General features: G+C 37.9%; 1 pseudogene; it reads right to left on the reverse strand.

Annotated features, from left to right (window-relative positions):
- The window catches only part of LOC120243419, a 33154-nt pseudogene extending 21245 nt beyond the window's left edge, over positions 1 to 11909 (reverse strand).
- Between the last annotated feature and the right edge of the window lie 1371 nt (positions 11910 to 13280).

Raw genomic sequence — 13280 nt, forward strand, 5'->3', positions numbered from 1 at the left:
TATGCTATCTTATTTAATGTCACCATGCTGAAGTAAAGACACTATAAAGCTCAAACGTGTTTTGTGGCATCAAGATGATTGTACATCTCTATTAGGAATCTTTTTTTTTTTCAACTTAAAAACAAACATTTAATATGTAGACCACAAGTTTACTGTTATATTTGAGCCAACATATTGAGTGCAGGTTCACAAAATGGGTCCCTAGAGGAAAATTTTTATGATAAAGAAGATGCATTCTTCTTCCTTGTCCTAACCACCTTGGCTCCTGTGGAGGTGCCCTCCCTCCACAAAGTACCAAATCAGTTCAAGGGCAAAAGTCCTTCTTATCTAATATGGAATTAGAAGACCCTTGTGATATTGCAAGGTATTCCTTTGTTTCCTGGGAACTAATTCCACCTCACGTGGATATTACTCCTCTTAACATCCAGTAGGTTCTGTGAGAAGTTAAAGCTAAGAAGTCTAATGCTTTTCCCTAAAGGTATTCCAGGGAGGAATCCAGACTATTGGTCACCACCACTTATACTTTTTCTATCTCAGTGGCTGTCATCAATGGTTCCTGAGGAAGAGGCCAGCTTGACAATCGGTCTTACAGTCTGGGGATTTCCCACAGCTACATTATTGATAACTCTTCTCTCTTTTTAATTATTAATTTAAAACAAATTCCAGTATAGTTAACACACAGTGTTTTGTTAGTTTCAGGTGTAAAATATAGTAATTCAATAGTCGTTTGCATCACTCAGTGCTCATCATGGTAAGTGTACTTTTTAATCTCTTTCACCTATTTCACCCACCCCCCACACCTTGCCTCATAACCATCAGTTTGTTGTCTATAGTTAAGAGTTTGTTTCTCAATTTGTCTCTCTCATTCTCTTTCTTTCCTTTGCTCATTTGTTTTGTTTCTTGAGTTCCACATATGAGTGAAATCATATGATATTTATCTTTTCTGCTTAGCATTATACACTCTAGATCCATCCATCATGTTGCAAATGGCAGGATTTCATTCTTTTTTATGGCTAAATAATATTATATTGTGTATATATATACCACATCTTTATCCATTCATCAATTGATGAACATTTTGGTTCTTTCATAATTTGGCTATTGTAAATGATGTTTCAGGAAACATAGGGGTGCGTATATCCCTAGTGTTTTTATATTCTTTGGATAAATACCCAGTTGTATGATTACTGGATTATAGGGTAGTTCCATTTTTAACTTTCTGAGGAATCTCTAAACTGTTTTCCCTGGTAGTTGTACCAGTTTGCACTTCTTGCAACAGTGTACAAGTGTTCCTTTTTCTCCATATTCTTGCCAACACTTGTTTCTTGAGTATTTATTTATTTATTTTTAAATGTTTATTTATTTTTGAGACAGAGCATGAGCCTGGGAGGGGCAGAGAGAGATGGAGACACAGAATCTGAAGCAGGCTCCAAGCTCTGAGGTGTCAGCACAGAGCCTGACCCGGGGCTCAAACTCAATGACAGTGAGATCATGACCTGAGCTGAAGTCAGATGCTTAACCGACTGAACAACCCAAGTGCCCATCAGTTGTTGTTTTTTTTAATATAATTTATCATCAAATTGGCTAACATACAGTATATAAATTGTGCTCTTGGTTTTTGGGGTAGATTCTTGTGGTTCATCGCTTACATACAACATCCAGTGCTTATCCCAAGAAGTGCCCTCCTCAATGTTCATCACCCATTTTCCCCTCTCCCCCAACCCCCATCTACTCTCAGTTTGTTCTCTGTATTTGAATCTCTTATGGTTTGCCTCCCTTCCTCTCCATTCATAACTATTTTTTCCTCCTTCCCTTCCCTCATGGTCTTCTGTTAAGTTTATCAAGATCTACATATGAGTGAAAGCATATGATATCTGTCTTTCTCTGTTTGACTTTTTTCCATATTCCATTGAATACCTTCCAGTTTCATCCACGTTGCTGCAAATGGCATGATTTCATTCTTTCTCATTGCCATGTAGTATTTCATTGTATATATAAACCACATATTCTTTATCCATTCATCAGTTGATGCACATTTAGGCTCTTTCTATAATTTGGCTATTGTTGAAAGTGCTGCTATAAACATTGGGGTACCTGTGCCCTTATGAATCAGCACTCCTGTATCCTTTGGATAAATTCCTAGTAGTGCTATTGCTGGGTCACAGGGTAATTCTATTTTTAATTTTTTGAGGAACCTCCACTCTGTTTTCCAGAGGAGCTGCACTGGTTTTCAATACTACCAACAGTGCAAGAGGGTTTCTGTTTCTCCTCACCAGCACCTGTTGTTTCTTGAGTTGTTAATTTTAGCTACTCTGACTGGTATGAGGTGGTATCTCAGTGTGGTTTTGATTTTGTATTTCTCTGAAGATGAGTGATGTTGAACATCTTATCACGTGTCTGTTGGCCATCAGGATGCCTTCTTTGGAAAAGTGTCTATTCATGTCTTCTGCCCATTTCTTCACTGGATTATTTGTTTTTCAGGTGTTGAGTTTGGTAAGTTCTTTATAGATTTTTGGATACTAATCCTTTATCTGATATGTCATTTGAAAATATCTTCTCCCATTTAGGAGATTGTCTTTTAATTTTGTTGATTTTTTTTTTCACAGTGTAGAAGATTTTTATTTGGATGTAGTCCCAATAGTTTATTTTTGGTTTTGTTTCCCTTGCCTCAGGGAACCTACCTAGAAAACAGTTGCTATGACTGATGTCAAAGAAGTTACTGCCTGTATTCTCTTTTAGAATTTTTATAGTTTCAGGTCTCACATTTAGTTATTTAATCCATTTTGAATTTATTTTTGTGTATGGTGTAAGAAAGTGGTCTAATTTCATTCTTCTGCATGTCGCTGTCCAATTTTCTCAACCCTATGTGTTGAAGAGATTGTTTTTTTTTTTCTTTTTACATTTGATATTCTTTCCTGCTTTGTCAAAGATTAATTTGACAAAGACACAACATAGTTGTGTGTTTATTTCTGGGTTATCTACTATATTTCATTGATCTGTGTCTATTTTTTGTGTCACTACCATTCTGTTTTGATTACTGAAGCTTTGTAATATAACTTAAAGTCTGGATTTGTGATGCCTCTACCTTTGCTTTGCTTTTTCAAGATTGCTTTGGCTATTTGAGATCTTTTCTAGTTCCATATACATTTTAGGACTGTTCTAGATCTGTGAAAAATGTTGGTGGTTTTTTGATAGGGATTGCAGTAAATGTGTAGATTGCTTTGAGTAGTATAGACATTTTAACAATAGTTACTCTTGCAATCCATGAGCATGGAATATCTTTCCATTTTTTTGTGTGGTCTTTAATTTCTTTCATCAATGTTGTATAGTTTTCAGAGTACAGATCTTTGACCTCTTTGGTTAGGTTTGTTTCTAAGTATCTTATTATTATTTTTGGTGTAATTGTAAATGGGATTGTTTCCTTAATTTCTCTTTCTCCTGCTTCATTATTGGTGTAGAGAAATACAACGTAATTCTGTACATTGATTTTGTATCCTGCAACTTTACTGAATTCATTTATCAGTTCTAGCAGGTTTTTTTTCTGTGGAGTCTTTTGGATTTTCTATTTTAGTATCAAGTTGTCTGCAAATAGTGACAGTTTTACTTCTTCCTTATTGATTTGGATGCTTTTTATATCTTTTTGTTGTCCAATTTCTGTGGCTAGGACTTCCAGTACTATGTTAAATAACAGTGGTGAGGGTGGATATCCTTGTCTTGTTCCTAATATTAGGGGAAAAGCTCTCAGTTTTTCCCCATTAAGGGGGAACTATATTAGGTTTTTCATAGATGATCTTTATTATCCTGAGGTATTTTCCTTCTAAGCCTACTTCGTTGAGGGTTTTTATAATGTTGTACTTTGTCAAATGATTTTTTTGAATCTATTGAAATTATCATATGGTGTCTATCTCTTCTGTCGTTGATGTAATGTGTCACATTGATTGACTTGTGATTATTGAACCATCCTTGCATCCCATAGATAAATATCATTTGATCATGGTGTATGATGTTTCTAATGTGTTGTTGGTTTCCATTTGCTAATATTTTTTGAGGATCTTTGCATCTATGTTGATCACAGATATTGGCCTATAGTTCTCATTCTTAGCGGATCTATCTGGTTTTGGTATCAGAGTAATGCTGGTTTCATAGAAAGTTTTAGGAATTTTTTTTCTTCCTATTTTTTTGGAATAGTTCGAGAAGAATAGGTATTAACTCTTCTTTAAATTTTTGGTAGGATTCACCTGTGAAACTGAGAGCTTTTTGATTACTGATAATTTCATTGCTGGTATTGGTCTGTTCACATTTTCTGTTTTTACCTGATTCAGGTTTGGGAGGTTATACATTTTTAGGAATGTATTCATTTCTTCAAGGTTGTCCAGTTTGTTTGCATATAATTTTTCATAATATTCTCTTATCATCTTTGTATGTCTGTGGTTTTATTGTTATCTCTCCCTTTCATTTCTGAGTTTATTTATTTGACTCCAGTGCTGAGTCAGCTGACATTTAAAGCTCCAGGTTCCAAGTCCCACTGGTTATACAAACTCACAGAATTCAGCTCCTCTGGTTTTCAATTTTTTTTTTTATGTTTTATTTATTTCTAGGAGAGAGAGAGAGAGAGACAGCGTGAGCAGGGGAGGGTCAGAGAGAGAGGGAGTCACAGACTGAAACAGGCTCCAGGCTCTGAGCTGGCAGTCAGCACAGAGCCCGACGCAGGGCTCGAACCCACGAGCCCCTACGAACCGCGAGATCATGACCTAAGCGAAAGTCGGATGCTTAACCGACTAAGCCACCCAGGCGCCCCAGCTCCTCTGGTTTTCAAAGCCACACATTATGAGGATTCATCTTCACTGTTTGAGCTCTTGGCCTAATGGAACATTTCTCTGCCCTCTCCACACCTGGAGCTCCCTCCCTCCTGTGGGCAGCCTTCAACTATTCTGTCCTTCCTACCCTTTCAGATGCAGCTTCTTTTCTACATTTAGTTATGGAGTTTGTCCTGCGAGTCTTTGTATTACTCTCTGGTTTATTTACACAGATAAGTGATATCTAGTTGTAATCATGGGATGGGGTAGCTTAGGGTCCTCCTATTCCACCATCTTCCCAGGCTTCCTCCTCTATTAGGAATCTTTAGAGTTTCCAGGTACTAAATTTAGGTCACGCTAAGGGAGCAACAGATTGATCAATCACATGTCTTGAAAAACTCATGTTAAGGTTCATTCTGAATTTCATTTTTATTAAAGTTTTATAAGGTTTATATTTTATTACAGTGAAAATGAGACTCCAATGATTTGTTTGAATTTATTGAGGACATAATGTCATTAGTTGGAGTCCCGTAGGAAGTCTGGGAAATGAGGTAAGTTGTTCTAGTTGTTGATCTTCTATAAATGTTACTTATAGCAATGCTTATTAATTTAGTTACAGATATTTATTGAGTTTTTACTTTGTGCCTGCCAGTTCTTTGCTTTGTGGGTTAAAGGTTTTCAGGAGTCTTACTAGTAGAAAATGAACACAAGTAGAAGATGAATTCAGGTGAATAAGTGGAAGGGCATGACAAATTAGCAGGTACAGGGGGATAGTATAGTTCAAGGAAATGCAAGAAGGTAATGTCTCTGGTGTTTCTGTACAGATCCACTAGGCACTGTGTGGGAATCACATCTTATAGGAGTAAAACCTTCCTCCCTACCTTCATGACATTGCTCATGTCAGTTCCCTCTGATAATTCCCCATTACTAATGTTTATCCCATCATTTTCTACCAGGGCTATTGGCTGCTTCTTCTAAATCATCTTGCTGACTTCAGTCTTGATCATCTTGGATTTATTGTCCATAGAGCTGCTAAATGATCTTTCTGTACTCAAATATGGTCTTTTTCCTGTGTTTAAAACCCTTCTATATCTGTCTTCCCAGTGGCAACAAGACAAATCTAGACACTTCTTACATGTTATAGGAAGCTCTTATGATCCAATTCCTGTTTGATAAATCTTTATAATTTATATGTATATTCATCTGCATGAGTATACAAACGTGATATTTTGGGGGCAGAGATAGAATTATCATTACAGCAATGACTGCATTCATTCACAAGTGATACAATGAGAGCCAGATGTTATCCTGTATGTTGGGGAAAGGGAGAACCTTGAAATTATGAGTCTAGAAGTTTATATATAGGCTACATGCTGCCCCATCATTTCTTTAGGGAGGAAGAAAAACCCTTACTTTTTACTTTTTAAAAATTTTTTACTCTCTAGTTAAAAATTCTTAATGTTTATTTGAGAGAGAGAGAGAAAGAGAGAGAGCAAGCAAGTGAGCACTCTCTGGGGATGGGGAAGAGAGAGAGGGAGAAATGGAATCCGAAGCAGGCTGGAGGCTCTAAGCTGTCAGCACAGAGCCCCATGCAGGGCTCTGAACTCAGGAACCATGAGATAATGACCTGAGCTGAAGTTGGACACTTAACCAATTGAGCCACTTAGGAACCCCTACTCTCTAGGTTTTATTTTTATTTTTTTTTTCAATATTTATTTATTTACAATAGTTTATTGTCAAATTGGTTTCCATATAACAACCAGTGCTCATCCCCACAAGGGCCCTCCTCCATGCCCATTTCCCCCCTCCCCCCCACATCCATCGGTCCTCTGTTTGTTTCTTAGCATTCAAGAGTCTCTCATGGTTTGCCTCTCTCCCTTTCCCCCACCATTAACCCCCTTCTTCTCCCCCTTGTTCCTCAGTTAAGTTCCTCCTAATCCTCCTATACGTGCAAACATATGATATTTGTCCTCCTCTGCCTGACTTATTTCGCTCAGCATAACCCCCTCAAGGTCCATCCATGTTGCTACACATGGCCAGATTTCATTGTTTCTCATTGCCATGTAGTATTCCATGGTCTAGATAAACCACATCTTCTTGATCCATTCGTCTGTTGATGGACACTTAGGCTCTTTCCATGTTTTAGCTATTGTGGAGAGTGCTGCTATGAACATTGGGGTACATGTGCTCCTATGCATCAGCATTTCTGTATCCCTTGGGTAAATTCCTAGCAGTGCTATTGCTGGGTCCTAGGGGAGTTCTATTGTTAGTTTCCTGAGGAACCTCCACACTGTTTTCCAGAGGGGCTGAACCAGTTTACATTCCCACAAACAGTGTAGGAGGGTGCCCGTTTCTCCACATCCTCACCAGCATCTAAAGTTCTCTGATTTGCTCATTTTAGCCACTCTGACTGGCGTGAGGTGGTATCTCAGTGTGGTTTTGATTTGTATTTCCCTGATGAGGAGGGATGCTGAGCATCGTTTCATGTGTCTGTTGGCCATCTGGATGTCCTCTTTGGAGAAGTGTCTGTTCATATCTTCTGCCCATTTCTTCACTGGGTTGTTTGTTTTTCAGATGTGGAGTTTGGTGAGTTCCTTATAGATTCTGGATATTAACCCTTTATCTGATATGTCATTTGCAACTATCTTTTCCCATTCTGTTGCACAAAAATAAACTCAAAATGGATAAAGTACCTGAACGTGAGACAGGAAACTATCAACACCCTAGAGGAGAAAGCAGGGAACAACCTCCTTGACCTCCACCGCAGCAACTTCTTACTTGACACATCCCCAAAAGCAAGGGAATCAGGAGCAAAAATAAATGATTGGGACCTCATCAAGATTAAAAGCTTCTGCATAGCAAAGGAAACAACCCACAAAACTAATAGGCTACTCTCTACCTTTTATAGTTCTTTGGGATCTAGAGGACTGACTTCAAGGCTCAGAATTTCATTCTCCTTAGATAAGGAAACAGAGAGAACTCTAAAATCTCTGGAGGTCTCTGGCTAGTCAATCACTCTTTTCTTTAAAAATTGTTTTAAATGAAAAAAAATTATTTCTGAGAGAGACAGCATGAGCAGGGGAGGGTCAGAGAGAGAGGGAGATACAGAATCTGAAACAGGCTCCAGGCTCTGAGCTGGCTGTCAGCACAGAGCCCGACATTGGACTCAAACTCATGAACCACAAGATCATAACCTGAGCCAAAGTTGGACGCTTAACTGACTGAGCCACCCAGGCGCTCCTAGTCAATCACTCTTTAACTTCCAAGATTTATTCTTTAACCTAGGTTCCAATTTTTTTTGGTCAGAAACATGGAACCATTCGCATTCCAGTTTCACAGTGCTCACCTTTCCAGGCTCATTCCCTATTACTTCACTGCTCACACACTGTGCTTCATCACTGCTAAACTACTAGCTATGTAGTTTCAGCCTTTATGTCTTTGTTTATTTGTTCTAATATTATATCAATTTTTTTGCTCATTATTTCTATTAAGGAGAAATTTCCATACAATGAAATGTATTGATCTTAAGTCCATAATTTGGTAAGTTTTGATAAATGTAAGTGGCTGTGTAACACCACTCCAATCAAAATTTAACACATTGGTGACATAGCAGAAAGTTCCCTATGTGCCCTTTTTCTGTTAATTCCCCCCTCCTCTCATAGCAACTACTGTTCTGACTTGTATCACTATTGAATAGTTTTCCCTGTACTTGAACTTCATATAAGTGGAATCATAGAGTATATACTCTTCTTTGTCTGGCTTCTTTAGTTTAACATAATATTTTTGAAATCACCAGCTTATTCTTTATATGGAGTAGTTTCCATTGTATGAATATTGCACAATAAGTTTGTTTTATTCTTCTATGATAACATTGAGTTATTTCCAGTTTTTGTCTATTATGAATAGAGCTTCCATAAACCCTCTTATTCAATACCTTTTTTTTTTTTTGGTGGGCCTATCTTTTTGTTTTTCTTGGGTAAATACCTAGGGGGGCAATTGCTGGATTGTAAACAGAGTATATACTTAACTATATAAGAAACTGCCAAGGCACTTGTTGAGATGAGCACTGGGTGTTATATGGAAACCAACTTGACAATAAACTATTTAAGGAAGGAAAAAAACCCCAAGAAACTGCCAAATGTTATTCCAAAATGGTTGTATCTTCGTGCTCCATGCTTTCTGAACATGCAGTTTTCTCTAACTGGGAGATTCTTTTGACCCCTTCTTAATGAACTCTTTCTCATCTTTCAATTCATACCACAAGCATCACCTCCTCTGTGAAAGCTTTGAGAGAGCTGATTATACCCTTTAGGCTGCTATTTTGTCTCATTCATCCCTTTTCATTTCAGCTCTCCCTGTCCACCCTCCCTCTAGGCCATGGAACGCAGGAATAGGGTCATATATATCTTACATACTCAAGATGTATTAGGAAAAGCTACCAATGTTGTATAGTATATGTCATTCTATAAACTTCTACTAAGCAGTTACCATGCCAGGTAGAATAGGTGATACGTTTATAAATAAAGAAAGCTTATGACATTTACATGACAGTTTTGTTCACTGAGTGATGAAAGAATCTGATTGATAAAAGATGTTATGTTGGGGATAAGGAAGTTTTGGCTGCCAAACCAGCTATCTGTTCCTCTTTTTGTTTATGTAGTGAAAATCCAAGGAAAGCTAGCAAAAGTCACATAGGGTTGAAATATTTACTGTTGCCTCAACAGGTAAGAATAAATAAAAAGAATATATATGGATTATTTAATATGTAAGATTACAAACATCATTATCCTCCAATTCAAATGGAGGAAAATGGTACAACAAATTCTCTTATCTCTCTTATTACTACCATATTCCCCCCTTTTTATGTTATTTTTTGAATTTTAAGTATTTTATCTTTCATCCATCAAAGGATCGTGACTTTTTCTGTCTCCTGTGAAGGTGATCTACCCACAGAGCTTTCACTGACTAGACAGTGGGTGTTGTGTGGGCTGTGGAGCAAGATGAGAAGCAACATCCAGATAACATGTGTACCGAGGAGTAGATAACAGAAAATGCATTTATTCTAACTTTGTCATGTGCTTTCTAAAAAGGGGGGGGGAGGTTGTCCTTCACAACAAGAAGCTGTTTTAATAGTTTGTTGTTTGAAGTCTGTTGAAGTTTCCTCTCCTCCACAATTCTCATGCAGGGAAGAAGAGTTATCATTATTTAATAGTAAGGTTGACATTTAATGAGAAAGCAGTTCTCAAAAGTGGATGAGTTTTAAAGATCTCAGCATGAATAAGTTGAAATATTAAAGGCAACACCTACCTATTAAAGATTGTTGCTAGCTTCAATTTACATAGTAAAGAGCACAGAAAACTTCTATGATTTCTTCATTCTTAACAATTTAATAATCAAACTATAGGACAATGCAGCACTCTAAGTCGGTGACTTTTAAGCTTTATTTTTCAGAGACACACTAAAGGCAGATGAGTAAGCTCATGTGCTACCAAAACCACCGTAGGAAAATATGCAGCACCATCCTTAGCTAATGTGCCAGTTTTTCTCAGAATACACAATCAGATGCTATTTCTATGAATTTCACTAACAGAGGTTGCTTAAAGGGCTTCTGGAACACTCTATGTTCATTATTTTAAAGTTTATTTATTTATTTTAAGAGAGAAAGAGATCATATGTGTGAGAGAGCACACACGAGAGAGTACACACACAATTCAGGGAGGAGTAGAGAAAGGGAGAGAGAGAGAATCTTAAGTAGGCTCTGCACTGTCAGTGTGCACCCCTGTGTGGGGTTCAAACTCACAAACCATGAGATCATGACCTGAGCCGAAGTTGAATGTTAACCAACTGAGCCACCCAGGTGCCCATATGTTCATTCTTTAAATGAAGTAGAGGAAAGCTGATGGCTTGGCACTGAATTTACCAATACAGTATATGTGGTGTTTATTCATTGAGTGCTTTCTGTGTTCAAAATGCTATAGAATAAAACATTGATGATACTCCTTGGTTTTGGAGAAATTTTAGATTTTGATTATGCTTTGGAATAATTGAGTGACATGTACATATCAACATAAATATTGTAAATGCATATTTCAACAAAGCAGGCTTATGTGAGTCCTGAAATATGTTGAAAGGAAGTCTTTAAGTGTGATTATATTCTGAGCATAACCTACTTTAAAAATGAAACCTGGTTAAAAACTGAACACCTTTTTTCCTCTTAGACTTTTAGTTTGAATCAGTATTAAAGTGTAGATATATTTTTATTAAATTAAAAAGTAGAAGACTTTTGGGAAAGATGGCAGAGTAGGAGCATTCTAAGCTTACCTCGTTCCACAACTAACTAGTAGAAAGTTGTTTTTATGGGAAGATCAATTCCCATAAAATTTGGTTTGAAAACTAGAAGGGCCTAACAATCAGTGGGGCTTAACATCTGGAACTTTTAAAAATTAGTGGGCTGGGCTCTGGGAGAGCTAGGAGGCAGAGGCTCCACCCTTAAACAGCACAACAAACAGTCCCACAGAGATCCAGGATAGAAACAACAGTTTTTTTTAATAGTTTATTGTCAAGTTGGTTTCCATATAACACCCAGTGCTCATCCCCACAAGTTCCCTCCTCCATGCCCATCACCCCCATTCCCCTCCACCCCTTCCCATCTACCCTTAGTTTGTTCTCTGCATTCAAAAGTCTCTCATGGTTTGTCTCCCTCCCTCTCCCCCCCACTATTTTTCCCCTTCTTCTCACCCATGTTTCTCCATTAAATTCCTCCTAATCCTTCTATACGTGCAAACATACGGTATTTGTCCTAGAAGCAACAGTTTGAAGAACATCTGGGGCATACTGGAAGGTTTATTTAGTAATCTCAGAGCATGTGCTGGGGGTGTAGGGATCTTTGGGGAATTTCTCTAAGAACAAAAGAACTGGCGAGTGCCATTTCCCCTCCTGCTCCCCACCCCCAGCCAAGATACTCAGGCATCTACTAGAATCAGCAGAGCATGAACACTCACCATCCAGCTTGTTAAAGTGCATCCCTGCCTCCTCTTCCCCACCACCGTGTTCTCCTCTGGACACACCTCCTCCAATATACCCTTGGCCTGAGCTCATCCACAGCGGTGCCATATGCCTGGCAGTATGTGACCATCCCTGATGGGCCAGTGTAAATCCAAAGTGACTTCTGTCCTGGGGAGAGGAGAAGATAACCACACACACCAATCAACTGTGGTTCATTCCAGTAGCTGGCTGTAGTCAGGTGTCTGGTTTGACTACAGACCCTGTCTCCCAATGAAAGCTTCTCAAGGGACAACAGAGGAAATGTGCCCTGCAGGTCAGTGCAACTGTATCTCTGCCTGGTATGACTCAACTCAAGCCCAAGGAGGTCACAGAAGTAATGATTATAAAGATGGTCACTGGACTTGAGCAAAAAGTGGAGGATCTCAGTAGAACTCTTAACAAAGAATTAGAAAATAATAGAAAAGAAAAGAACTGATCAGAGATGAACTCAGTAGCTGAAGTTATGAACACATTAGAGGGAATAAATAGTAAACTAGAGGAAGCAGATGGATCAGCAACCTGGAAGACAGAGTAATGGAAAGCAATCAAGTTGAACAGCAAAGAGAAAAAAATTATACAAAATGAAAATACTCAAGGGAACTTAGTGACACCATCAAGTGTAATAACATTTGCATTATAGGGATCCTGGAAGAAGAGAAAACTTCTCAAATCTGGAGATGGAAATGAAAATCCAGATCTAGGAAGCACAGAGATCCCCAATAAAATCAACCCAAGGAGGTCTACACTGAGACACACAGTAATTAAAACGGCAAAAAGTAGTGATAAAGACAATTTTAAAAGCAACAAGAGAAAATAGTTAATTCTAAGAGAAACTCCATAAGGCTATAGGCTGATTTTTCAGTAGAATCTTTGCAGACCAGAGTGAGTGACATGATATATTCAGAATACTAAAAGAAAGAAAGAAACAAATAAATCCTGCAGCCAAGAATGCTCTAACCAGTAAGGCTATCATTCAGAACAGAAGGAGAAATAAAGAGTTACCCAGACAAACAAACGTTAAGGAATTCATGACCACTAAACCAGCCCTACAAGAAATGTTAAAGGGGATTCTAAGTGGAGAAGAAAGACAATAAGTAGAAATAAGAAGAGCTTCTGCACAGCAAAGGAAACAATCAACAAAATTAAAAGACAGCCTACTGAGTGGAAGAAGATATTTGTAAATGAAGTATCTGATAAAGGGTTTTTATCCAAAATATATAAGGAACTTACAAAACACCAAAAAAAATTTCAGTTTAAAAGTGGGCAGAAGACATGGACAGACATTTCTCCAAAGAGGACATACAGATGGCCAACAGACACAAGAAAAGATGCTTAATGTCAGGGAAATGCAATTCAACACCACAATGAGATAACACCTCAAACCTGTTAGAATGGCTCAAATAAAAACCACAAGAAATAACAGGTGCTAGCAAGGGTGTA

Source organism: Hyaena hyaena, unplaced genomic scaffold (genome assembly GCF_003009895.1).
Source record: "Hyaena hyaena isolate Hyena2069 unplaced genomic scaffold, ASM300989v1 scaffold_342, whole genome shotgun sequence".
Lineage (NCBI taxonomy): Eukaryota > Metazoa > Chordata > Mammalia > Carnivora > Hyaenidae > Hyaena > Hyaena hyaena.